The 25,689-nt window shown below is 42.1% G+C and overlaps 1 long non-coding RNA gene across 1 annotated transcript in view; it reads left to right on the forward strand.

The window, feature by feature from the left end:
* The window catches only part of LOC144455888 (uncharacterized), a 31,510-nt gene extending 8,178 nt beyond the window's left edge, over window positions 1-23,332 (forward strand). The window contains exon 2 of the long non-coding RNA XR_013484720.1: window positions 22,485-23,332. This is a non-coding gene — a long non-coding RNA (uncharacterized LOC144455888). The remainder of the gene's footprint in view (window positions 1-22,484) is intronic.
* The last annotated feature ends 2,357 nt before the right edge of the window (window positions 23,333-25,689 follow it).

Raw genomic sequence — 25,689 nt, forward strand, 5'->3', positions numbered from 1 at the left:
TGTGTCCTGCCTTATTGGAGAGCTGGTTGTTAAACATTTACAAGGACACCCCTGAATCCAACTCCCTTGATTTGCTAGAGGCAGAAATGAGGCTGAGAGTTAAGTGATTTATCTATGATTACCTGGTAAGGAAGTGGCAGAGCAGCGTGCAAAAGTCTTGGTTACCATTCCCAGTTTGCACTCCTTTGCGCTGCTGAGTAAGTGCTGAGTTTCCACCTCTCCTGCCTTCCAGCACAGTCTAACAAGGAGCTTTCTGATTTGAATTTCCCCTTCTCACCCTCTTGCGCTAATGAGCAGTAAGCCAGCCTAAAGGTAGGCATTCTTTCCCGGGAGTCCTCTTTTCTCCTCCATTGCCTAGTATTAAACTTCCTATAATTAATGCCTGAGGGGGGGGGGGTGGATGTCACTGGAATTTGTATTGGATGCTCTTTTGCCATCCACTGGTAAAGTCAGCCCTTCAAGAGTAGTTAGGAAACCATGTCAGTCCACCACATATACATGCCGCCTCATTTCCAGGTTCGTTTAGAAGCCCGTGCACCTGTCACACAGGCCCCACTCACTGTCTCTTGTACAAGCTATCCTCTGTTGCTCCTCAGTATGCTTCTCTTGTTTTGGATGCCCACCGTCCTCCCCACAGCTATTCATCTCTCCACTGCCCTTGGAGTCCCCAACATTTTGGTTCTTCAAAGATCAAAGGGTTAATAAGGTTCACCGAACTTCTTGGTTGACAAAGGGTTTCCCTCACACCGATTGTGTGAGGACAGAAGTACAAGTATTATTCTGATTCTTCATCTATAATATGGAGATAGGAAACAGTAGATAGAGACACAGTTCTGGGGTCAGGGAGATTTGGGTTCAAGGGACACATAGGTTTTTTGTGACCCTGGCCAAGTCTCTTAACCTTTCAGTACTCCAGGAAACTCTGACTAAAAGACCATAGTTACTACAAGTAACTATCACAATTATTCATATGCATTAGTAGACCAAATTTTCTAACTGGGAGTTCCCTGAAGCTATCAAATTGTAGGTCTAGATTAAACAATTTTTAAAAAGTTAAGAAAAGCATTGACGCTACCTACATCAAAGCTGTTGGGAAAATTCTTTGTAAAACTTCAATGTTTACAGAAATGTGAGTAATAATTCTTTATTTGTTCTGAGCCAGTGATTTCATTGGTATAGGGTTAGAGCATGTAAAGATATCCCTGTCCTCGAGAAGTTTTTCCAGAGGGCACATGTGAAAGGTAGGGTTGATTAAGATGGGGACATGGTGAGGAGTGAGGTTTACATGAGTGGGTTGGGCAGTGATAGCATGAGAAAGTAGGTCCTGGGAAAAAAAATTCCGAATGGAGTCATACAGCAGTAGAGCCAAACCTCCATTTGAGGAAGCACCCATGCCAGCCATGCTTACTCTAAATCTAGTACAGCCCGTGACTCAGACTCCTTCTGGACCTTGCCCTTCGGCGAATACCTGCTGTCTCCCATTTCAGTTCTCTTCTATGTGTTGTCTTCTCCCATTAGAATGTAAGCTCTTTGAGGGCAGGGACTTTCTTGGGTTTTTTTTTTGGTGGTTGTTATTGCTTATTCTTATATTTCCAGTGCTTAGTATAGTGTTTGCCTCCTTCTCCTTCTCCTTCAGAAGCACTTAATAAATATTTCTCTCTCTCTGTCTCTGTCTCTCTCTCTCTCTCTCTCTCTCTCTCTCTCTCTCTCTCTCTCTCCCCCTCCCTCCCCCCCCCTCTCTCTCTCTCTCCCCCTCTCCCTCCCTCCCCTCCTTCCCTCCCCCTCTCCTCTAAAAATGCCATAAACATAATCCCTACCTTTCTCCCCACAGCTGTTCGTGTCTCCATTGTACTTAATATATACTCTGTAAAATGAATAAATTAGTGAACAGAGACAGTCATCTAGAGACACACAAATCTACATAGTTCAAAGCAGTGTCTTGGGTCCCCTTCCAGAGTATGAGTGAGAGGTTCTAATCTACACAATAGGGAAGGGTCACTGATTAAACAGGCATACTAGTCCTGCTTTGATAGGCAGCCATTTCTGAGAGGTAACACTCCAACTGCCTCATTAAAGGAAGTTTAGATCACCCAAAGATCCAGAGAGGTGGGGGCCAGAAAAAAAAATGAGCCTACATTGCATTATCCAGTCTACCCAACCTCCCTTTGGAGTGGCATCTTTAGTTTTTTCCACTCACTTATCTAAATTATTACCTGCCTTAGGGGCAGCTAGGTGGCACAGTGGACCTGAGTTCAAATATGGCCTCAGACACATAACACTCACTAACTATGTGACTCTAGGCAAGTCAGTTAACCCCATTGCGTAGCAAAAATGCATACATACATACATACATACATACATACATACATACATACATACATACCTGCCCTGGGCAAAGGGTCTATGATAATTGACAGTGTAATATGATGGAAAGAATACAGGAAGGTGAGTCAGAAGATCTAAGTTCTAATGCCAGCTCTGCTACTAACTAGCTATGTGACCTTGGGCAAGTCCCCTCCCCTTTCTGGCCTCAGTTTCCCCATATGTAAAATGAAGGAGGTGCATTAGATAATCTTTAAAGTCTCTCCAGCCCTCATAGCTTACAATTCTATGAAAAGAACAGAATGCTGGATCCCTGTCTCCCCTAAACGAGGGTTTCTTCTTTCACCAAAATAAAGATCTTGGATCAGATCCTGGGAGACTCCTCCAGATGAAAACTCTGCGGTTAAGAGTTGTGGGAGCACCTAGTCTCCATTCTGTCCACTCCTTCTTTACCCCACTGCTTTTTTATCCCAGCAGTCCTTCCCCTGCCCCCACCCCAACCCCATTCCCTTGCATTTCTCCTGCAGTATTTCCAAGGCTTATCAGCTTGGGGAGCAAGAGACTAAGTTATTCAAAAAGCAGGCACACTCTTCCTCTGGAATATTTTTAATCCTTAGACAGTCCTGCCAGGTGCACATGCCTTCTAATAGATCTGTTGGTAGCAGGGGGAGGTTTTAGGGGAGCCGTGGAGGCTCACACTGGTAATGAGTGAAGTAATTGAATAAATGTTGGCAATCAGATGGGAAAGTGCACAATCAGCTGTAGGAAGCTGCCTTCCCCAACACACGCCCCCTTAACTCCTTACACAGAGAAAAATGGATTTTTTTTTCTTTACCAAGCAGGTGATCAGTACCATAGAATAGGCACCACAGATGTGGCCTTCATCTTAGACATGTGCTGAACACAGGATAATTGTCCCATTTATAGAAATAGCTGCTGTTCCACCCAAACCCTCCTGCATACCAGTCCCTTCCATTCTCCTAGTTCCCAGGGACTGGAGCCGACTCAGTGGGGATTAAGTTAGTTTTCTGGAAATAGGATGCATCACTGGATTTTCACTGAGGTTGTGATATACCAGATCTGGAAGACCGTTAGAGCTCATCTAAGTCCCTAGTCCAAGCCCCTGATTTTAGAGACAGAGAAACTGAGATTCAGGGGAGCAAAATGACTAATTCAGGAGTTCGTAGTATCATAGGTCTAGGAGCTAGAAAGCACTTGACAGATTTTCTAGTCTAAACCATTCCTTTTGCAGATGAGGAAAGTGAAGGTCCAGAAAGGTTAATCTACTTGTCCAGAGTTACTCAGAAGTAAGCAATAGAAGATTTGAATCACATGGAAGCGATTCATTCTAGAGCCAGGGCTCAGCACCACAGGACCTTAGTAATAGAACCAGAACTAGAATCCCTTTCTGCTGACTCCCACATTTGGGCTCTTCCCACCACACTCTACTGTTTCTCTGCTTTCACATTCACTAACAATAATAATAACAATAATAATAATAATAGTAACTCATGAGATAGTCCATGGAACATTCAGAATAGAGAGTGACAGGATAATAGTGACTTGCCCCAGGACAGGTTTTCTGAACTCCATCCAAAAAGATGAAAAGAATGAGATAATGGTAACAATAATTACTTACATTTATTTAACACTCTGAGGTTTACAAAGTGCTTTCTGCACAACAACTCTTTGAGTTAGTACAGGTTTCATAATCCCCATTTTATGGGTGAGGAAACTGAGGGTCAGAGAATTTCATGGTCAAGTAATGACTTGCCCATGATTCCATTGCAAATAACAACCAAACTGCATTGCTTACAGATCTCATCCACATGGAGTTACTTGTGTACACAAATGCACGCATGTGAAATCAGTTGCACATGCAGGAGCTAGTTAAGGGCAACTGTGCCTTTAAAAAGGAAAAGTATATGCAAACAATCATACAGATAGACATTCTCTGTACTCCTGCATAGCTCCCCAGTGTCACAGACACACACACACACACACACACACACACACACACACACACACACACACACACGGTTAAGTTGCCATTTCCCTAGCCAAGATGTGGAAAACCACAAAGCCAGCCTGCACTCATCTCTTTTGGCCATTTCCTGTACTGATGCATGGAGTCCCAGGAGAACTATTGGCCCCAGGGACAGACCTCCTTCTCTTCCCTCTCCCACCCCCTTTGCCCCAAATTCTGAAGGAAAAGGACCTTAGAAGGAAGAAGGACCTTAGAAAGCAACTAGAAGCAGCCTGTCCCTTCTGCATCTGGGAAATTCTAGCAGCTGTTAAGTTTACTCCCTCTGGGCTCGATTCCAGATCATTTCTGCTCAAGTAAGGCCTGCAGAATTGGGGCTCCAAACACAGTATTTTGCAGGTGCCATCATTCACAAAGTTGACTTTTGATGTTGGTTATCGGGATTGATTTTTTTAATGGAACCTGGGCCTGATTGATGGGGACAAATCCCAGCTGTCAGTGTTACCTCACCCTATTGATTGTTCTAGCGCTAGCCTTCCGACCTTTAGGATGTTCACTTTTAACGTACACACTGGCACAGAAAATGAGCCTTCACCTTTGAACTACTGCCCCCTTGGGGGTTAGAAATCCCTCCCTTTCTTCAGTGCCCTAACAAGGCATTTCTTTGCCTCTGGGATTGTTCACTCATTCCCTTCCCTCCTCCTTTCACTTTCCCTCCCTCTCCTCCCTCCCCATTACTGTTTATACATCTCAAGGAAGAAAAACAATCAACTTCTAACAAATACAAAGACTTGGGCTCAGATCCTATACACTCACTCTGTAAGGCAGGGGCTTCATGAAAACTCATTTTCTATTCTTTGCTTTTACCATTCCTCTCCCATCAATATAAAAATTAAAAGGGGAGGAGGGGAAGAGAAGTAGAGAGGAATGAAGGGGGGAATGGTCACTGATGACTTTCAATCTCTTCCATTGCTTAAAGTATCATAGATTTAGAACTGGAAGGTATCTCAGAGGCCATCTGATCCAACCTCTTTACTTTAAATGTAAGGAAACTGAGGCCCAGGAAAGGGAGGTAACTTGCCCAAATTCTCAAAGGGTATAAGTAGCAAAAATGGAGTTTGAACTCAGGTCTTCTTATTCTTATGGGGGCAACTAGGTGGCATAGTACATAGAGCACCAGGCCCAAAGTCAGGAAGACTCATCTTCCTGAGTTCAAATCTGGCCTCAGACACTAACTAGCTGTATGACCTTGGGTAAATCACTTAACCCTATTTGCTTCAATTTCTTCATCTATAAAATGAGTTGGAGAAGGAAATGGCAAACCACTCTAGTATATTTGCCAGGAAAACCCCAAATGGGATCACAAAGAATAGGACATGATTGAAACAACTAATCAACAACAACCACTTATACCAAATCTATCATTCTTCTGCACCATATTCCCTCAGTCGCCCAATATGCAAGGCCTCATTCAGTCCTGTATCTGTTGAAGGTGAGTTAGGTCATGGAAGGAAGGTCAGAAGGAAGGAAATGAGGAGGTCAAACTAGATGATCTCTAAGGGACCTTCCAGTTCAAAATATTCTGACTTTACCAGCCTCCCATTCAGTGATCATAACAGCCCAGGAGGGAAGCAGCAAAATATAATGGAAAGAGCCTTGAATCTGGAGCCTGAAGTACTAGGTTCAAATCCCAGCTTTTCTACATATATACATAAGCTTAGACCTTGGGAAATATTTTTATTTCATAGATTTAGGGCTGAAGAAGCCTCGGAGGTCACCCAGACCAACTCCCTCATTTTCCTCGTAAGGAAACAGAGGCCCAGAGAAATTAAGTTAACACAGAGAGTAAGTGCCAGACCTTGTTTATTTAAGCCAAATCTTCTAACTTCAAATCCAGAGCTATTTTCACTGTTCAAAACTGCCTCTTCGCCATTTCCTTGGGCCTCATTTATAAAATGGAGTTAAGTTAGATTCTTAGCTCCATTCCAAGAACCTCATCTTCTGATCTCTCACACGTGGTCCTTCATCCCTCACTTGAACACTTGCGGTGAGAAGGAAATCACAACTGCAGCAGGCAGGCTGGTTCAGCGTTGGACAGCTCAAGTTGTTAGAAAATCTTCCCTTTTTGGAGCCAAAATCTGCCCCAACTGGCTGGTTTGGCAGTGAATAGACACAGCCTTTAGATACAATCAGCACTTTGTTTTTCCTAGAAAATAAAAATACCTGAATTCCTGTCCTTCCGACACTCTGAGCTGGCTCTGAGTCAACAATGGTGCTGTTACAAAGTAGTGATGCGCTCCAAGATTATTCAGTGAGGCCATCTGTGTGCATGGGTCAAAGATTCCGCCACCTCTCCTTCATCTTTCCTTAAACAGCCAATGTAGGATGTAGTGACAGAGCCGGGGAAACTGCTGCCTGGCATAATTTAGGATCCTAGAATTTAGAGATGGAAGAGACCAGATCTCTATTCCAATCCCTTCATTTTCCAGAGAAGGGAACTAGGACCCAGGGAGGAGAAGCAGGTGTCCAAGGACATACAGATGGGATGTGGTAGAAATAGGGCTCAGACTTGGGGCCTCTGACTCCAAAGGCATTGCTCCTCACACTCACAGTGCCACCTTTCCTCTCTACAGAGGCAGCAGTGGTTATCCATGTTTGATCTTGATAAAGGGGAAAAGGGAAGGGGAATTCTATCAGTTTCCTTTTGGTGGTGTCTGTACCACAGGACAGGGGCCACTTCTGGATTGGGACAAGATGGAGAGACAGGTTGTATTTGGGAATCATGGTAATGAGCAGAGCCCAGTGCACTGCACTGCCTGGCCTTGTCTTAGAACTTTGCCAGGATGACCTAAATCTGACTAGAGAGATCTCTGTTTCTTTTTCTTTTTCTTTTTTGGTGAGGCAATTGGGGTTAAGTGACTTACCCAGAGTCACACAGCTAGTAAGTGTTATGTGTCCACCTAGCTGCCCCTCTATTTCTTTTGAAGAAGCCCTTTGATCAAAGTTCTAGTACTGCAAGGGATTTAGTGCTATCTTACAAATGTAGAAATTGAGGCCTACATAGGTTAACTGACTTGCCCAGGGTCATTCAGTTAAAATCAAAGACTTGGTTAAAATCAGTCGGTTAAAATCGAAGGTTTCAAACCCAGGTTCTTCAACTATGGAATCAATATTCTTTCTACTGCATTAAATTGCTTCCCTTTCCATAGAAAGGGCCCTCAAAACTGTAGAAAGTACCCACTGAAACACCAGAGAGAAAACACAGGCTTATACTCCTGTCTACTGTGTACTGCTCCTTAATACAGTGTGACCCTTGACAGGGGTGTACTTGTACATGTTTAACAACTAGCCCTTCTGGAGGGAAAATTTCTGTATGACTCACTTTTTAAGTTTAAACTTTATTTTTTAAATTTTTTTATTTTTAGGCAATTGGGGTTCAGTGACTTGCCCAGGGTCACACAGCTAGCAAGTGTTAAGTGTTTGGTCTGAGGCCGGATTTGAACTCAGGTCCTCCTGATTCTAGGGCCGGTGCTTTATCCACTGCATCACCTAGCTGCCCCTAAACTTTATTATTAACGTTTTCTCTGTCACTTTCTTAAATCTAGGCAATCAACAAAATAATAAAACAAACCCCAATTTGTAGCCTTTGCCCATTTCCAAAATGTAATTGCTTACATTGAAAATTTTTAAATTGCTTCACTTGAACTGGTTTGAGGTGGTTCCAGAGCACCCCTATGTGTCAAGTTCTTCCTCTCTGGAAATAGGTTACCTCCTTTATGAAACAAGGAAGTTGACTCTGAAGTCTTTCCTAGTTCTGAAACCAGTGACTAATCTAAACCTATTAGAATGGAGAAACATACAGACTCCTAAAGCAAAATGTTTATTTAATGTGAAACAAGTAAGTTAAGTTTATTTAATGTGAAACAAATTAATGTGATACAAGTAAGTCAACCATGAAGAAGTCACCAAGTATTATTAAGTGCTTACTATATTCCAGGCACTGTGCTAAGCAATGGAGACACAAAGAAGGACAAAAAGACAGTCCCTGCCCTCCAGAAGCTTATTTTCTAATAGAAGGGATGCTGTGTAAATAACTAGGTGCAATATACAAGGTATACACAAAATAGATGGGAAGAGAGCAGAGCAAACAGGTAGATCATTTATCAGGAAGATAGTTTCTTGCCTGGAATGTCCTTCCCTCTCCTCTCTGCCCTAATTCTACCCATTCTTCAAGGCCCCAGATCAAATCTCAGTTCCTTGATGAAGCTTCCCATAGCCATACTAGGTGGTCTTCTTCCTGTTCTTAAATCTGACACACTATTATTTGGCTACTTCTCACCCCCCCACACACACGCACTAGCTGGTGTTATTGGTGTTCTCTTCATGTGTCTTCTTTCCCCAATTAGACTATAACAAGTTCCTGGAGGGCAAGGACCGCAGCTTAACACTTCTTACCCTTCCCAGATCAACAAATACAGAGCTCTGGGCATAGAACTGCAAGTGCTTGGCCACTATTCATTTATCTAATTGTTCCTTTTCTCGTAAGGGTTTTTTAACCAGGGTGGAGCCCCATCTTTGCACAGTGGTTGGAGACAGTTCATGCCATAACCCAGGGAAATTGACTAGACATCATTTATAGGTCCCTCCATCTCTATGCTTCTATGCTTACCCCAAACAAAATTTTCCTAGAAGGATAAACAGAATGATAACTTCCCAAGAATAAGAAAGACACTGTGTAGTGAACAGACTTTTTTATTAGATGCCTGGCATTCACACACCAAGTGTTATGGCACTGGTGGAAAAACTTCCAGCAATGTTGTTACAGTATGAATGCTGTACTCTTGGAAATATTCAGAGAACTCAGGGAAGGCTTCCAGTACATTGAGTGGATTGTCTAAAGAGCTTTTATGGGAGGATGTACTGCTGGTGTTTGTAAAGCACTTAAAAGTTTGCAGAGGGATTTACAGATCTTGTCTCATTTGACCCTCATGACAATCCTGGGAGGTAGGTGCTATTATTATCCCCATTTTACAGATAAGGAAACTGAGGTTTCTCTGTACTCATCTGGGACCATGCAGCCGATAAATATCTGAGGAAGGATTTGAACTCAGGTCTTCTCGACTCCAAGGTCAGCATGGGAAGACATGGAAGGTTTGCTATCTGTACCAATAAAGATATAAGCTCCTTGAGGACAGGAAGTATTTTTGCTTTTTCTTTGAATCCTCAGTGTTTGACATATAAGGAGCATAAGCTGAAGACAGGCATAAATTTAAGCTCACAATCCTCAAGAGCAACATCTCCAGGTCTCCACTGGCAGTTGATCAGAAATACCTTTGTTATTTGTTATGTCTCCCAGGAGCCTCTTCCTCATCTTCCATCTCATTCAACAAATGTTTTTGTCTGCATCTTATGATGTAGCCTCATCGATGATGATCTATTTGAGACTGAAGAGAGGCAGTGTGATGTGGTGAGAAGAGCAATGCTTCTGGCCTGGTGACCTGGGTTCTCTAATCTCTATTCCTTTGTTATTGGCCTCTGAGGTCCCTTCCAGCTCTAAATCTCTGTATGTGCCTACATATGTATATATTGTCTCTCCTGGCTGGAGCTACTTAAGGCCAGGGACTATGATGCTTTTCTCTTTATGTCTAGCAGGTAGCTACAGTGCCTTACATGTGAATGAAGCTTTGGGATTCCCAGAAGTTGAGATGACGATCAAGTGCTTGCTATCAGGGTTGTTCTGGCAACTGTTTAACAACTGGCTCAGTGGGGTGGGGTGGGGAAGGGGAAGGTATGCACCACCCACTTTTAAATTTAATATTCATTATTAAATTTTTCTCCATCACTTTCTTAAGTCTAGACAATTGACAAAACAAATCAAACCTTGAATCACAGTATTTGCTAAATTCAGAGGTATAAATGCTCGTGCTGAAAATTTAATAATCTACTCAAGAGAATGGTAAGAGCTAGTCCTAGTACACCCCTAAGAGTGGAGTACATACAGCCTGTGAAAAGACTGAGGATGAAATGTTGAGTTCATAGAGGAATTAGCTGCTTAGTTTGGCTAATCTGTAGAGAGTGTGGATAGGGAGTAATGTGCGATAAATCTGCAAAAATAAGCTCGAGTCTGACTGGGAAGGGCTTTAAATACCAGTGTGAAGAGTTGGTATTTTATTCTAGAGGCAATAGGAAAACAATGAATATCCTTCAGTAGCAGAGCAACTAGTCAGGCTCACACTTTAGGGAGATTATTTTGGTAGCTTTGTCAAGGATAGATGGGAGAGGGGAGAAACTGGAAGCCAATTAAGCCATTCCAATAGTCCACAAGAGAAATGATCAGGGCTTCAGCTAGAGTTGTGGTTAAAGGCATGGAGAGAAGTGGATAGGTGTGAGGTATGTTGTGCAAGTAGACTTGACAAGACTTGTCAAGTGGTTGGATATGGAGAATGTGAGAGAAGAAAGAAGGGTTACCCCAAGACCAGAAACTTGGGAAACCCTGAATAGAAAAAGGGATTTTCAGAAGTATAGGGTTGGGGAAGGGGAGAATATATGAATGAATGAAAAATAATTAATGAGCATTTACTATGTGCCAAATACTATGCTAAACAATGGAGATCTGGATAGAAAAAGAAGGTAGCCTCTGGTCTCAAGGTGCTCACTTTCTAGTCGGGAGGAGATAATATCTATAGGAATGTTCAGCTACAAGGAGATGGAAAGGCCCATGGATCCTAAAAGCACGGGAAAAGGATGGGTGTCAGAATCCTTTGGGTACATGAGAGTTTCTGTCCTTGAGACTGGCGCATCACTGTTGGGAAGGGGAAAGTAGGCCTACAGGTCATAGAGAAGTGAGGATTCTGGGTTCTCTCTGGTAGGGGTAGACATGAAGGAAGGGGGAGTGTATTGGCAGAAATGTTGGAGGTAAGGTCTGGGGTACCTAGAAGAGGGAGGAGGAAGGGTATTCCTACTTGGTGCCAGCTCCAACTAAAGTCTTTCAGGTGCTCCCTGGAAGGGTTCTGGGCTGGCCTAGGGCTGGGAGAAGATAATATGTTCTATTTTATACATACCCAATTTGAGACGTTTATATAAAATTAGGTAGAGATATTCAGATAATGAAGTTCAAGAGAAAAATTGGGGCTGGATATATAGACTTTGGAGCCATGTTTATAGAAATGATTTTGAACCCATCTAATGAGATTAAGGGAGAGGGTGTGTAGAGAGAGAAGAGGTCACAGGATGTTGTTTAAGAGGAAACTCGAGCTTAATGAAAAGGTGATAGATGATCCATCAGAAGGAGATGGAGTAAACTGAGAGGTGGGAGAAGAGCTGAGAGAGTGTCCTGAAAACCAAGGGAAAGAGAGAGTATTCAGGAGGAGGGGGTGGTCGATGCTATCAGAAGCTGCAGTGAGATCAGGTGGCATGAGGACTGAGAAACAGCCTTTCGATTTAGCAGTGTAGATATCATTGGTAACCTGGGAGAGAGCAGTATCAGTAGAATGGTGTGGTCAGAAGCCAGCATTGCAAGGAGATGGGAAGTGAGACATGAGCACATGTCTCAAGAATGCAGAGGACCCCTTTCTAGCAGCTGGGTCTATGAAAGGGAGAAGGGATAGAGGAGGAAAGCTAATTTGAGGAAATGGCAGGGCCAAGTGAAGGTATCTGAAAAATGGGAGAGACCTGGACAGGTTTGGAGGCATCGGGGCCATAGTATACTAAGAAAAATTGAAGATGAGAGAAAGGAAAGGAATGCATCCATCCCTTGATCACCCTTGATCCTGTCTGCTTCTGATTGCCCCCACTATCATCCCCAGTCTCTCAATAATCTTCAGTCTTTCTCTAGTTGTTGTTTGCATTTCTGCTGCCTAGAAACATGTTCAAGGTCTCCTTTATCCTTAAAAACCTCTCACTTGATCCTACTGTACCCTCTAGCCATCATCCTGTATCTGCCTTCTTCTCAACTAAACTCCTTGAGAAAGCCATCTACACTGGATTCCTTCACTTCCTTTCCTCTAACTCTCTTGTAAACTCTTCATAGGGCTTCCTACCTCATCATTCAACCAAAAATGTTCTCTCTAAAGGTACCAACGATCCCTTAATTTCCAAATCAACAATTCCTTCTTGGGTATCATAAAAATGTGTATCATATTTTCAGTTGTGTCCAACTCTTTATGACCACATTTGGGATTTTCTTGACAAAGACACCAGAGTGGTTTGCCATTTCCTTTTCCAGGAAATGAGGAAACTGAGGAAAGAGGATTAAGTGACTAGGGTCACACAGCTAGTAAGTGTCTGAGGCTGAATTTGAATTTACAAAGATGAGTCTTCCTGACTCCAAACCCAGCGCTCTATTCACTGAGCCACCTAGATACCCTATCTCCTATAATCATTTCAAATTTATCATGACCAGAACAAAACTCTTTATTCCCCTCCTCATCTCCACTCCCATCAAACCCTTCCTTTTAAACTTCCCTATTACTGTTGAAGATACCATCACTGTCCCCATCACTGTGGCCTGTAACCTTGGTGTTATTCTCAGTTTCTCTTAACTCAGGCCACGGATTCAACACATTTCTAAATTTTGACCTTTCTACCTTCACAATATCTCTCATATAATCCTCCTCTCCACTCACACAACCACCACTGTTGTTACCTCTTACATTGATCACTGATGTGGCCTTTTATCTGGTCTCCCTGTCTTGAGTCTCTCCTCACTCCAATCCATGCTTTACTCAATTACCAAGGTGATTTTTCTAAAGTATACACTCCCTTCACCTGCCCTCCCAAATGAGCTTCAGTGACACCCTATTACCTTCAGGCTAAAATATGAAGCCTTCTGTTTTCACATTTCATAGCTCTTCCAAATTTTCCAGCATCTTATATTTATCTTATCCCATTTCACATCATACGACCCAGCTTCTCTGGGCTACTTTGCTATTCCTTATACAATGACCCTCCATGTTGTTTTTCCTGGCTGTCCACCATGCTTGGAATAAACTCCCTTCTCCTCAGAATAAGAAGGTCCAAATCCTCTGGATTCTTTGTAGCTCAAAAAATTTCTTTCCAGCCAAAAGAGGATAGGGGCTGGGGTTGGTGGGGGAAGGATGGAAATCCAAGACTGAAGCTAAGACCTTTCCTTCTTCTCCCTGCCCTGCCCCAAGGAGCTCTTTTTTTTTTTTTTGCTTTTTGGTGAGGCAATCGGGGTTAAGTGACTTACCCAGGGTCACATAGATAGCAAGTTTCAAGTGTCTGAGGTTGGATTTGAACTCAGATCCTCCTGACTCCAAGGCCAGAGCTCTATCCACTGTGCCACCTAGCTGCCTCCCAAGGAGCTCTTTCTTAGGGGTTTTAGTTAGAATGTCACATTTAACTCCACTTTCTAGAGCTCTTCATTCCAGTGTACTCAAGGTGAACTCAGAACAGGACCCAGAGGACATAATGACATCTTCAGGCACTTTGAACAGACCTGTGGTTTGGTGTAACTTCATGTTACCCTATGGCTTTCAAGGAATTGTCATACTTTTTCTAAAGCCTATGAGTGATTGATTGATTGACTGGTTGATAGGGATTCTTACCTAGAGAAGGTATCAAGGCTAAACTGGGGTAGAATAGGTCAGAAACGTATGTACAGAGGAGAAATAAAAAAAGGGAGATGAAGAAAAGAAGGAGATCAGAAAAGAAAAGGAAAAGGAAGAGAACGATGTAAAAGGAGAAGAGGGAGAAACGAGGACAATTGTGCAACAGATATTTATTCTGCAATCTATTGTGTTAGGCACAGTGGGGGAAACAGAGGCATACAAGACACAGTCCCCTTCCTCAGAGAACTCACAGTCTGTTATAAAATCATAGATTTCAGAGAGAGGAAAGGCCTTAGAGACAAATCCCCTCACTTTACAGATGAGGAAAATGAAGGTCCTGGGGAAGGAAGTGATTGCCCAAGATCACACGGCCAGAAAGTAGCAGTCAGGCTCCGAGTTTAGCTGGAGAGGGAAGACTAAGGCATATGGAAAGATAGTGAGCAATATAAAGCAGGAGGCAAGTCCCCAAGGCCTGGCAGAGGCAGTGAGTGTTTCAGGACTCCAGGACAGGGAGTGATCAGTGTGGGCTGGCATCCCTAAGGAAGGCTTGAAGGAGAAGGTGGGCTTGCATTTGAAGAATGCAGAGAGTTAGGAGGGGGAGGCAGGCTACAAAGCCACCCCTGGGACCACTGGTAGGGACAGTTACTCAGAGGCAAGAAGACATCATTCCTGTTTGGGAGCCAGAGAGATCTGTTTGGTTGGTATGGAAGGTTTTTTTACTGGGGAGTAATAGGAGGAAGAGTTGGAAATACAGATTGGGTCCAGATTGCAGAGGGCCTCAAATGCCAGGCTGAGAAGTCTTGACTTTTTCTTGTACACAGTAAAGTTTTTGGTTTGGAGAGTGATGTAATGAAAGTGGTATTTTAGGAAGATTAATCTGGCAGCAGTGTGCAGGATAAATTGGAGCGGGAGAGTAGGGAAACAATGAGACCAGCTAAGAGAATACAGTAGTTTAGGTAAGGTGATCAGGGTCTGTAATAGGACAGTGGCATTGGGTATGAAGGTTCACTTAAATTAGCAAAAGAACTTCCATCATAAGAAAGACAGCAAATATTTCTTAGGCACCAAACTATGTCTAAGGCTGGGTCCTAGGGATACAAAGAATCATTTGTATTTCTATAGCATTTTGCAGTGTTTGCAAACACTTTCCTCATAACATTCTGGGAAATGGGTTGGACAAGTAGTATTATTTTCAGTTTATAGACGAAGAAATTGAGATTTTGACCGGTTTAGTTCCTTGCCTATGCAAAGGTAGGATTCACACTCAGGCGTCCTGATTTCAAGCATAGCAGGCCATCCACTCTGTCACACTGTCCCTACAGAGGTGAATGAAGGAAAAAACATTTATTAAGCCCTTACTGTATGTACAGCACAATGCTAAGTTCTGGGGATACAAAGACAAAAAAATACAAATTCCTGTTTCACGGACGGGGTGGGGAACCTGCAGCCTTGAGGTCACGTGTGGCCCTCTAGGTCCTCAAATCCAAACTTCACAGAATAAAAGGATTTGTTCTGTAAAACTTAGACTCCATCAGAAGGCCATGCCAAGGACCTAGAAGGCCGAAGGTAGCCTCGAGGCTGCAGGTTCCCCATCCCTTGACCATGCTATCTAATGAGGGGAATATTACATGTACATCACTAACAATGACACAGAGTAAAAAATGGAATAGGAGCAAAGGAGAAATCAAGGTGAATACACTATGAACATTTGGGAAAACAAAGATTACTTCCGTATGCCCTGTATCTTATATGTACTGGTTTATATGGATGTTATCTCCCTCGAGAGCAGGGACTATTTTGGCTTTTTCTCTGTACCTCCAGCCCTTAGCACAGTGCTTGGCACATAGCAAGAGCTCAAACACTAGAAGGACTAAGCATATCAATTTGTGTCAGTTGATACAGGAATTTAAAAATAATTTTTAATAATTTTACTATAATTTCTTCTGAGGACATATACTTTGAATGCAAATAATTACAAGCAGATGTTATAAAATTACTATGAAATAAAAATTTTCATCCTACTGTCTCTAGTGTGTGCAAATGCACAACTGTCAACTGATGCAACTTGGTCCTTCAAGGAATTCTTAAATTCCATCCTTCTTTAATAAATATTTGTTGATTGACTGGTCATTTCCAGATGAAGGAAATTAGGAAAGACTTCTTGGAGGAGATGGCAGAGGAAATGGGCCTTGAGGGAATACAATACAAGTCTTTCCATACTCAGAAATGAGGAGGGAATGTATTCCAGGCTCCAGGTAGAGTCCTTGGTGAGTGCATGGAGGCAGGAGGTGAGCTGTCTCCCACCTTGTCTAGGATGTAGGCTGCGTGTAGCAGCCTGAAATAAGCCAGGAAAATAAGATTGGAGCCAGAATGGTGGGGGTCTTTAAATACTAGCCTGAGGAATTTGTATGTTATCTTATGGGGAACAGGCAGTCAATGAAACGAAAGGCCGCGTGCATAACATCTTCTGGGCTCTGTGTATCTGTATGCATGGAAACACACACACATGGACACATAGAAGCCAAATGAGAACTTGTTGGGGGGACCCACAGTTTTGTCTTTCTCTTAAAACATTCTACCAGGTTTTCACGAATTTAATTGGAACTCAGGGTGGCCCACGAGCAGTGTGTCTGATGACGCGCCTTCTCTAAGCTAGGAGCTGATTTATAGCATGTTCGGTGTCGAGCTTCTCATGTTTTTTTCTTGATTCAGATGCTATTTTCACACACGATGGGAAAATAACTCTTTCATAGCCCCCTTCTTTGTAGATAGAAGGGGGAGATAGTAAACATATGGAGAGTGAGGGGAGATTCAGCACAGAGCTCCTTGACTCAAACTGCTATCTGAGTGCCAGTTTTCGACACAAAACTGAAAGGAGAATTGGTTGTGAAACACAGAGAGGGAAATGAAATTTGGAGGGAGGGAGGGAAAACACTCATCACACACACACACACACACAAATGGTTTCTTTTTCCCCTAGTTTCTGCTCCCTGGGTATAAGGCTGCATGCCATGGCAACAGCATTCACACTTCTCTGAAATAAATGCTCTCACCAGCTGGACCCTCTATTAAATCGTGGCCCCACAATTAGCATATTTCATGTGAAAGCCAAGGTGGCACCGGGTACCCACCAGCTGAACAGGGTGGCTGCTGGGACTGCAGCCTGGGAGGCAGAATAATGAGCGGCCTCAGGGAGAGCCAGGAGCTTTTGCATCCACACTACTGTACTTGTACAATTCAAATAGAGAGAAGCCTGAGAGAGTGAAAAGAAGGCTGGATTTGGAAATAAGACACCCGAGATGGAGTCCCAACTTTGACCTTCACTAGCTGGGTGACCGTAGGTAAGGTATTTTGAGTTTCTGCATCTATAAAATGGGAAAAATAACACTTGCACTTTGTAAACTCTAAAGGGTAAGATAAATGTGAGTTACTCTAATAATTGAAGAGGCCCCCTACTGTAGGGGGTGGAGGGCCTATCTTAAAGTCAAAAGATCCTAGGTTCAAGTCCTACCTTGGACATATGGTAATTACATGAGCAAGTCAGGGCAAGTCACTTAACCTCTCAATGCCCCAGATAATTCTTTCTCTACATTATAAATTAATGATAAATTACAGATAGGCATTGATGGAGAGAGTTCCCACCCAGGGACTTCCCCATACTGATAAAATCACAGGTCCAGACCAACATAATTATCTATCTATCTATCTATCTATCTATCTATCTATCTATCTATCTATCTATCTATCTAATCTATCTATCTATCTATCTGTCTGTCTGTCTGTCTATGTATCTATGTATCTATGTATCTATCAGTTTGTCTGTCTGCCTTTCCATCCATCCATCCATCTGTCTGTCTGTCTATCTATCTATCTATCTATCTATCATCTACACATGTATGTGTATACATTTGGACAACTGTGGAAATGTTCAAATGCATAATGGATTGCCTTAAGAGAAAGTGGGCTCCCATTCACAGGAGGTTTTTCAGGTGGAGGTTGCATGATACACTAAAGGGCATTGTAGAAAGGATACCTACCCAGAAATGGGCCAGACGAGCTAACCTCCCACGTCCCTCCACTTTCTGTGACTCTTAGTCACACTGAGAAGCCAAAGCACTGTGGTAACTCTAGCCCCACTTGATGAATGAGACACATGCTCTGTACAAGCATGGAAGAATTCCAAAGCTATTTGTAGGGGGTTCACGATGTGTTAAATAATGTATAATAGCCAGAAAACTATGGTATCTGGACATGAACCCATTTATCAATCAAATATTTGTAAAACACTTAGCACAGTGCCTGGCACATAGGTACTATATATAAATATTTATTCCCTTCCCTTATTGAATTGATTGCTAGGACTTGGGTGGGGGGAAGGTGGGGAGAAAGATGAAGTAATTCGGTGTCCAAATGACTCTTATCACAATCATTTTAAGAAGTGAAAAATTCAGTGAAGCCACCTCTTTGGGGTAGTTATTTATTTAAACCTATATGAAAACAATAGCTGGTTTATAGGAAATTCTTGGCATTTCTACCTCTGACATACTCTTCTTGTCTGTTTTTTCTTTTCTATTCTCTTGGCCACAGAATCATAAGGGAAGGGAAAGGATCATAAAAAGTATTCAGTTTACCTCTCTCTATTTTTTAGATAAAGAAGCGGAGGCCTAGAAAAGTGAAATGACCTTCCCAAGGTCACACACACTGCTGATTTAGCCTAGAACCTAATTATCTCTTTCTTGGACAATTGCTATACAAGTATACATACATACATACATACATACATACATACATACATACATACATACACACACATATGCATACACACAAAATATCCTTCTTCCTATTTCTAGGCATCATGGTAACATAGAAAGAATACTGGAATCCCAACTCTGTTATTTACCATCTGTGTCATGTTGGACAAGTCATTTAATTTCTCTGGGTCTCAATTTCCACATTTGTGAAAGGAGAGGGATTGGACTACATGACATCTTCTAGCTCTCCGATTTGTGATTCTTATCTCTCTTTACTCCAGTCCATTCAACACATGCTGTCAGATTAATAATGTTCCCAACACATGGCTCCAACTGTGTCACTTCAGAGCTAAAAAATCTTCAACGGCTGTACTTCGCCTATTGAATAAAGTCCAAACTTTTTAGCTTGGTACTCAAGGCCCTTCACAATCTCACAGCACATTACTTTCCTTTGTGTGTAATCTATGTTCTAGCCAACCTGTGTAACTTATTATTCCCTGGACATGTTACTGTACTTTCTTTAAAAATAATTTTATTAACATATTTTATTTTTATATTATCTTTACTTCTAAATCTATACCTGTCCTATTCTTTCAAAGCTATCCTCCTATTTAGAATACCCCACCGCCTATATTTGTATCTGCTGAAATCCCACCCATCATTCACAGCCCAGTCAAATCCCATTTTCTTCATGAAGTTTTCTCCATGAAGTTCCACTCTTCATGCTTCTCTTTTTCCTTTGACCTCTCACAGCACTTTGTATGCATGATCACAGGATTCTCTTATGGCTCTCACCAAACTATATTATGACTATCAGTGTCATGGTTTATATCCCCTACTAGTCTCTAAATTTCTTGAGGGCTTGGTTTTGGACCCACAGTGCCTGGCATAGTAGTGGGCACATCCTTAAGAAGCGTAAGGACTGGATCAGTAATTTCATTGGGGTAGGGAATTTCTAGATAAGGAAAATCCCTGTACTAATGCAGGACAGCTCTTTTTTTTTTTTTGCAATTTATAATCTTTGAGAATTGCATGGAGCACTGAGAGGCCAAGTGAACAGTGAGTTTGGGTCAGAATCAAGACTTGAACCTGGGTCTTTTGGACTCTGAAGGCCTGCTCCCTATTCTCTGCTCTCCAGTTTCTCTTGGCATATAGCTAAGGCTTAATGAATGCTTGTTGGTTGATTGGCTGGTAGATATTTCAAATAGAGAAAAGGAGACAGGAAGGACATGATGACTGTCTCCAAGTATTTGAAAGGAGTTATGTAGAGGAGAGATTAGAAGTAGGAGTACAGAGTGGAAATTGCAGAGGCAGATTTTGGCTCAATCTAAGCAAAAAAAAAAAGTTCTTAATGATTATTGCTGTCCCAAAGTAGACCTGGCTTCCTCAGGAAGTAGTGAATTCTCTATCATGGGAAAACTCCAAGCAGAGGCCAGATGACCACTTGTGAAGGATGTCATGGCAGATATAACAATGTAGGTGTGGATTGGATTAGATGACTTCTGAGATCCTTTCAACTCTGAAATTTTCTTTTTTTCTTTTTTTTTCTTTTTTAAATTTTATTTATTTTTAGTTTTCAATATTCACTTCCACAAGCTTTTGAGTTCCAAATTTCTCACCCCTCCCCCCACCCCAAGATGGCATGCATTCTGAATACCCCTTCCCCTGGTCTGCCTTCTCTTCTATCTCCCCCCTCCCTTCTCTTATCCCCTTCCCCTTCTATTTTCCTGTAGAGCAGGATAGACTTCTGTACTCCCATTTCCTGTATTTCTTATTTCCCAGTTGCATGTGAAAACATTTTTTTTAAAACACGTGTTTTTAAAACTTTGAGTTCCAAATTTTCTCCCTTCCTCCCTCCCCACCCACCCTCATTGAAAAGGCAAGCAACTCAATATAGTCTGTACATATGCAGTTATGCAAAACACTTCCTTAGTAGACATGTTGTGAAAAACTAACTCTATTTCCCTTAATCCTATCCTGCCCTCCCATCTATTCTATTCTTTCTTTTGACCCTGTCCCTCCTCAGAAGTATTTGCTTCTGATTACCCTTTCCCAATCTGCCCTCCTCTCTATCACCCCCTGCTCTCTTGTCCCCTTCTCCCCCTATTTTCCTGTAGGGTAAGACAGATTTCCATACCCAATTGAATGTGTGTTATTCCTCCTTAAGCCAAATCCTATGAGAATAAGATTCCTCATTCCCTCTCACCTTCCCCTGTTTCCCCTCCACTGTGAGAGACTTTTCTTTTTTTTTTTTGTGGAGATAATTTACCCCATTCTACCTCTCCCTTTCTTCTCTGAGTATCATCCTCTCTCATCCCTTAATTTTATTCTCCAGATATGACCCCTTAATCTTCAACTCACCCTGTGCCCTCTATCTATCTATCTACTATACATACATACAATTTTTTTCCTTCAACTACCCTAATACTGACAAAGTTCTCATGAGTTACAAATATCATCTTTCCATGCAGGAATGTAAACAGTTCAGTCTTAATAAGTCTCTTATGATTTCTCTTTCCTGTTTACCTCTTCATGTTCCACTGGAGTCCTGTATTTGAAAGTCAAATTTTCTGTTTAGCTCTGGTCTTTTCATCAGGAATGCTTGAAAGTCCTCTATTTCACTGAATGACCATTTTTTCCCCTGAAGGATTATACTCAGTTTTGCTGGGTAGGTGATTCTTGGTTGTAATCCTATCTCCTTTGCCCTCCAGAATATTATATTCCATGCCCTGTGGTCCTTTAATGTAGAAGCTGCTAAATCTTGTGTTATCCTGATTGTGTTTCCACAGTACTTGAATTGTTTCTTCTGGCAGCTTGTAATATTTTCTCCTTGACCTGGGAACTCTGGAATTTGGCTACAATATTCCTAGGAGTTTTCCTTTGGGGATCTCTTTCAGGAGGAGATCTGTGGATTCTTTCAATTTCTATTTTGCCCTCTGGTTCTAATATATCAGGGCAGTTTTCCTTGATAATTTCTTGAAAGATGATGTCTAGGCTCTTTTTTTTTTTGATCATGGCTTTCAGATAGTCCAATAATTTTTAAATTCTCTCTCCTGGATCTATTTTCCAGGTCAGTTGTTTTTCCAATGAGATATTTCACATTGTTTTCTAATTTTTCATTCTTTTGGATTTGTTTTACAGTGTCTTGATTTCTCATAAAGTCACTACTTCCAATTGCTCTATTCTAATTTTTAAGGAAGTATTTTCTTCAGTAATTTGGACTTCCTTTTCCATTTGGCCAATTTTCTTTTTAGGGCATTTTCTCCTCATTGGCTTTTTGGACCTCTTTTGCCATTTGGGTTAGGCTATTTTTTAAGGTGTTATTTTCTTCAGTATTTTTTTGGGTCTCCTTTAGCAAGCTGTTGACTTGTTTTTCATGATTTTCTTGCATCACTCTCATTTCTCTTCCCAGTTTTTCCTCTACTTCCCTTACTTGCTTCTCAAAATCCCTTTTGAGCTCTTCCAAGGCCTGGGACTGATTCATATTTTTCTTGGAGGCTTTGGATGTAGGAGCTTTGACTGTGTTGTCTTCTTCTGGTTGTATATTTTGATCTTCTTTGTCACCAAAGTAAGATAATATAGTCTGACTCTTTTTGCGCTGCTTGCTCATGATCCCAGCCAATTACTTGAGTTTTAAACTCTTTGTTAAGGTAAGAGTCTGCTTCCAATGTGGAGAGTGTACTGTCCCAAGCTATAGGGGTTTGTGTACCTGTTTTCAGAGATACTTGTAGGGACCTGTAAATTTTCAGTTCTTCCAAGGTGGTATGATAAGGGGTGAGGTGTTTACTCCTTTCCTGGCCTGTGACCACAAGTATTCCTTTCTGTCCCGTAACTGTGAGGAGGGGTTTCTCTCTACAGCCACTCCAAGCTCCACCACGCCAGCGCTCCTCCTCACCCCAACACCACCGTCCAGAACTGTGACCCAGATCCAAACACGGGGAAAACAAGAGATTCCTGCCTCAGCACTGGCAAAGACATCCCTGCAATCCCTCTTTGATCAGCCACTGGATTCCCCCTCAGTCTGTGGGCTGGAAGCTTGGGAAGCAGCTCCCCCCCCCCCCCCCGGGCCATGCTCTTGGGGAATGGACCTGAAACCCCGCCTTCCTCTCTGACCACCAACAGAAACAGACTTTTCCCACTGACCTTCTAAGTTGTCTGTGGCATTCGTGGATTGAGGAGTCTGGAAATCTCCATAGCTGCCTGCGATTCAGTACTCTGAGGCTTGCTCCAGGTTTGCTGCGGCCTGCGTGCCCACGCAGCGTGCTCCCAGCCTGGCACGATACACCTTTCTGATCAATCATCCAGGTTGTCTTGGGCTGGAAATTTGTTTCACTCTGTCTTTTTGTGGGTTCTGCTGCTTCAGAATTTGTTTAGAGCCATTTTTTATGAGTATTTGGAGGGGTTTGGGGGAGAGCTCAAGCAAGTCTCTGCTTTCATTCTGCCATCTTGGCTCCGCCCCTCAACTCTGAAATTTTATGATTCTTGAAATTAATGAATGGATGATCTCATTGATTCCTTCCTCTACCCCTTCTAGCTAAATTTACTAGTTGTTTTACAAAACTGACTATCAAACCATTTGTTTGAATACCATATAGAGTTTCAGAGTCTGTATTCTTTTTCAGAGGTTCTAGTGGTCCTCAAGTAGAGAGAATATTCCTAAAGCAGAACTATATGGCCAAAATAAAAGATGTGACGTCTAGCCCAAACTAAGCAGTGTCTTTGTGTTTTATCTCCTGGCGTTGCGTGTGTTAATATATTCATCACCTTATATGTAATAGACACTCCCTACATATTGGTCCATTGATTGCTTCTCTTGGAATGCTCTTCCCTTTATTCTCCATCTATCCAAATCTTACTCATCGGTTAAGACTCCAAATGTTCCAAGAAGCTGTTCTACATCATGTTCTCCCTTTTATGTTTTTTCCCCCTAAAAAATACTGGGTTAATAGATGTAGAAGTGGAAGAGACCTCAAAAGACATCTACTCCAGAACCCTCTTTTTATAGACAAGGAACCTAAGACCCAAAGTGTCTAAAGCAACTTGCTCAGGTACACAGTGCTAGTGAGTATCTAAAGTGGGATTTGAACCCAGGGCTTTCTGACACCAAGTCCAGTACCCTATCCAATATATCAGCACTTCTATTACTAGTTGGTATGTCTGGATTTTCCCAAATCAGATATGTGACAATCCAAACTTAGAAAAAACAGATAATTTTGGAAGTGACTATTCACAGCCACATATCTACTTTTACAAAAGAATTTTCCCCAGAGTTACTTTTTAGTACACATCCATGGTAAATTTAAAATATAGTTTGGTAATAAATCAAAATTATATTTTGACTCAACTTCTTAGAGCTGTATCTATTATATAAATCAAAGGATATAGTGGAGGGTAGGGAGCTATACTCAAGTGTGTTTATGTAAGATATATCCCCAGAACATAGGCTGGTGACTGAACATGTGAATGGATGAATGAATGAGTGAGTAAATGAATGAAAAAGCATTTATTAAATGTTTACCAAGAGTTAAATGCTATACTAAACACTTACAATACAAATATAAAAGTGAGAAAGTCCCTACCCTCAAGGGGTTGACATTCTAACATGGGAGTGGAAGTTATGGATGAGAGTGGTGGTCTGGAGATTCAGGAATCACCGGTGAGTGGAGCTATAGGGCAATCAATTTGGGTATCATTCTCAAAGCAGTGTGAGTGTGAGTGTGTGTGTGTGTGTGTGTGTGTGTGTGTGTTGGGGGATGGTATATATAAGAACAGGGTAAGATGACAAGAAGGCTGGGTTGATTGACTAGATAGAATGTGAAAGTTGGTCTAATCGGGGGTTGGCTAGATACAACAGATTAGGTGAGTTAGTGTTCCCTTACCAATTGGTTCAGGTCAGTCCCAGAGCAAAAATTCCAAAGCTAGAAGTCAATCTAACTTCCCTAGGGCCTGGGTCATAGTTTCTAGAGATGCTGGTTTAGATGATAAGAAGTAGGGCCTCAGCAGGGCAGATGGCAAGATGGCCAAGGGAAACCCCAGCACCCCTCCATACCATTCATCACTGAAGGGACTCTGACAGCAGGCAACAGCTACCTCCCTGAGAAGAAGCCCAATAGGCTTTATTCAATAGCAAAGGGATAGAGATAAGAAGAGAAGACTGAAGTGAAGTGAGGAACCTGAACTCTACAAAAGCCCACCTAGTGAGCCCTGTACAGCTACAAAACTGGGAGAGACACCACAAGTTTCTACAGTGCTCTGAGCCAGTGAGGAATGAACTAAATGCGTAACCAGCTTCAGTTTCACCGGGAATAGGGGAGCTATGAACAGATATTGCTCCCTACTATAGTAGGACCCAGGCAGGGGATAGGTTGAAAACATGGAAGTCCACTCAAAAAACAAACAAAAAAAGATATCTGTCCTTTTTGTGTGTGCAGAGTGGGAGAGGCATGTCTTGGTTCTGGGTATCAAATATAATGTATGGTCTATATCTGTGGTACATGGGAGTAATGCTTCCCCTTTTATCACCTTTTATCGAATCCAATTAAATGCTTTATAAGTTAATGACCTTGGGAAAGGTGAATCAAGGAGGCACATAGACCGGGATGTAATGAATGGGAGTGGCTAAGTAGATGGAACATAATCGCACACCCCTAGATGCAAATGAGATAGTATGCCAGAGAATCACTCACATAGAGCTGAAGCCAAGGGGTAATTGGCAACCAGTGTTTTCAGATCCTGGCAGAGAGAAACAGGTAGAGGGAAGCTGATTCCCACAGTGACACCCCTCTCTCTGGTATTCAATGGGCTACTTTATACCTGTATTTGGTACGTAATCCCTCATAGTTCACTACATTGAACATAGATGAAATAATGAATGAATGAATGGAGGATTTTGGTAGATGACTCCTAAACTATTCTTATCATTTTATACTTTCTTTCTTCCTTCCTTCCTTCCTCCCTCCCTCCCTTTCTCTCTCTCTCTTTCTCTTTCTTTCTTCCTTCCTTCCTTCCTTCCTTCCTTCCTTCCTTCCTTCCTTCCTTCCTTCCTTCCTTCCTTCCTTCCTTC

The sequence above is a fragment of the Phascolarctos cinereus genome, unplaced genomic scaffold (genome assembly GCF_003287225.1).
Source record: "Phascolarctos cinereus isolate Bilbo 61053 unplaced genomic scaffold, phaCin_HiC Scaffold_2;HRSCAF=192, whole genome shotgun sequence".
NCBI classification, from domain to species: domain Eukaryota; kingdom Metazoa; phylum Chordata; class Mammalia; order Diprotodontia; family Phascolarctidae; genus Phascolarctos; species Phascolarctos cinereus.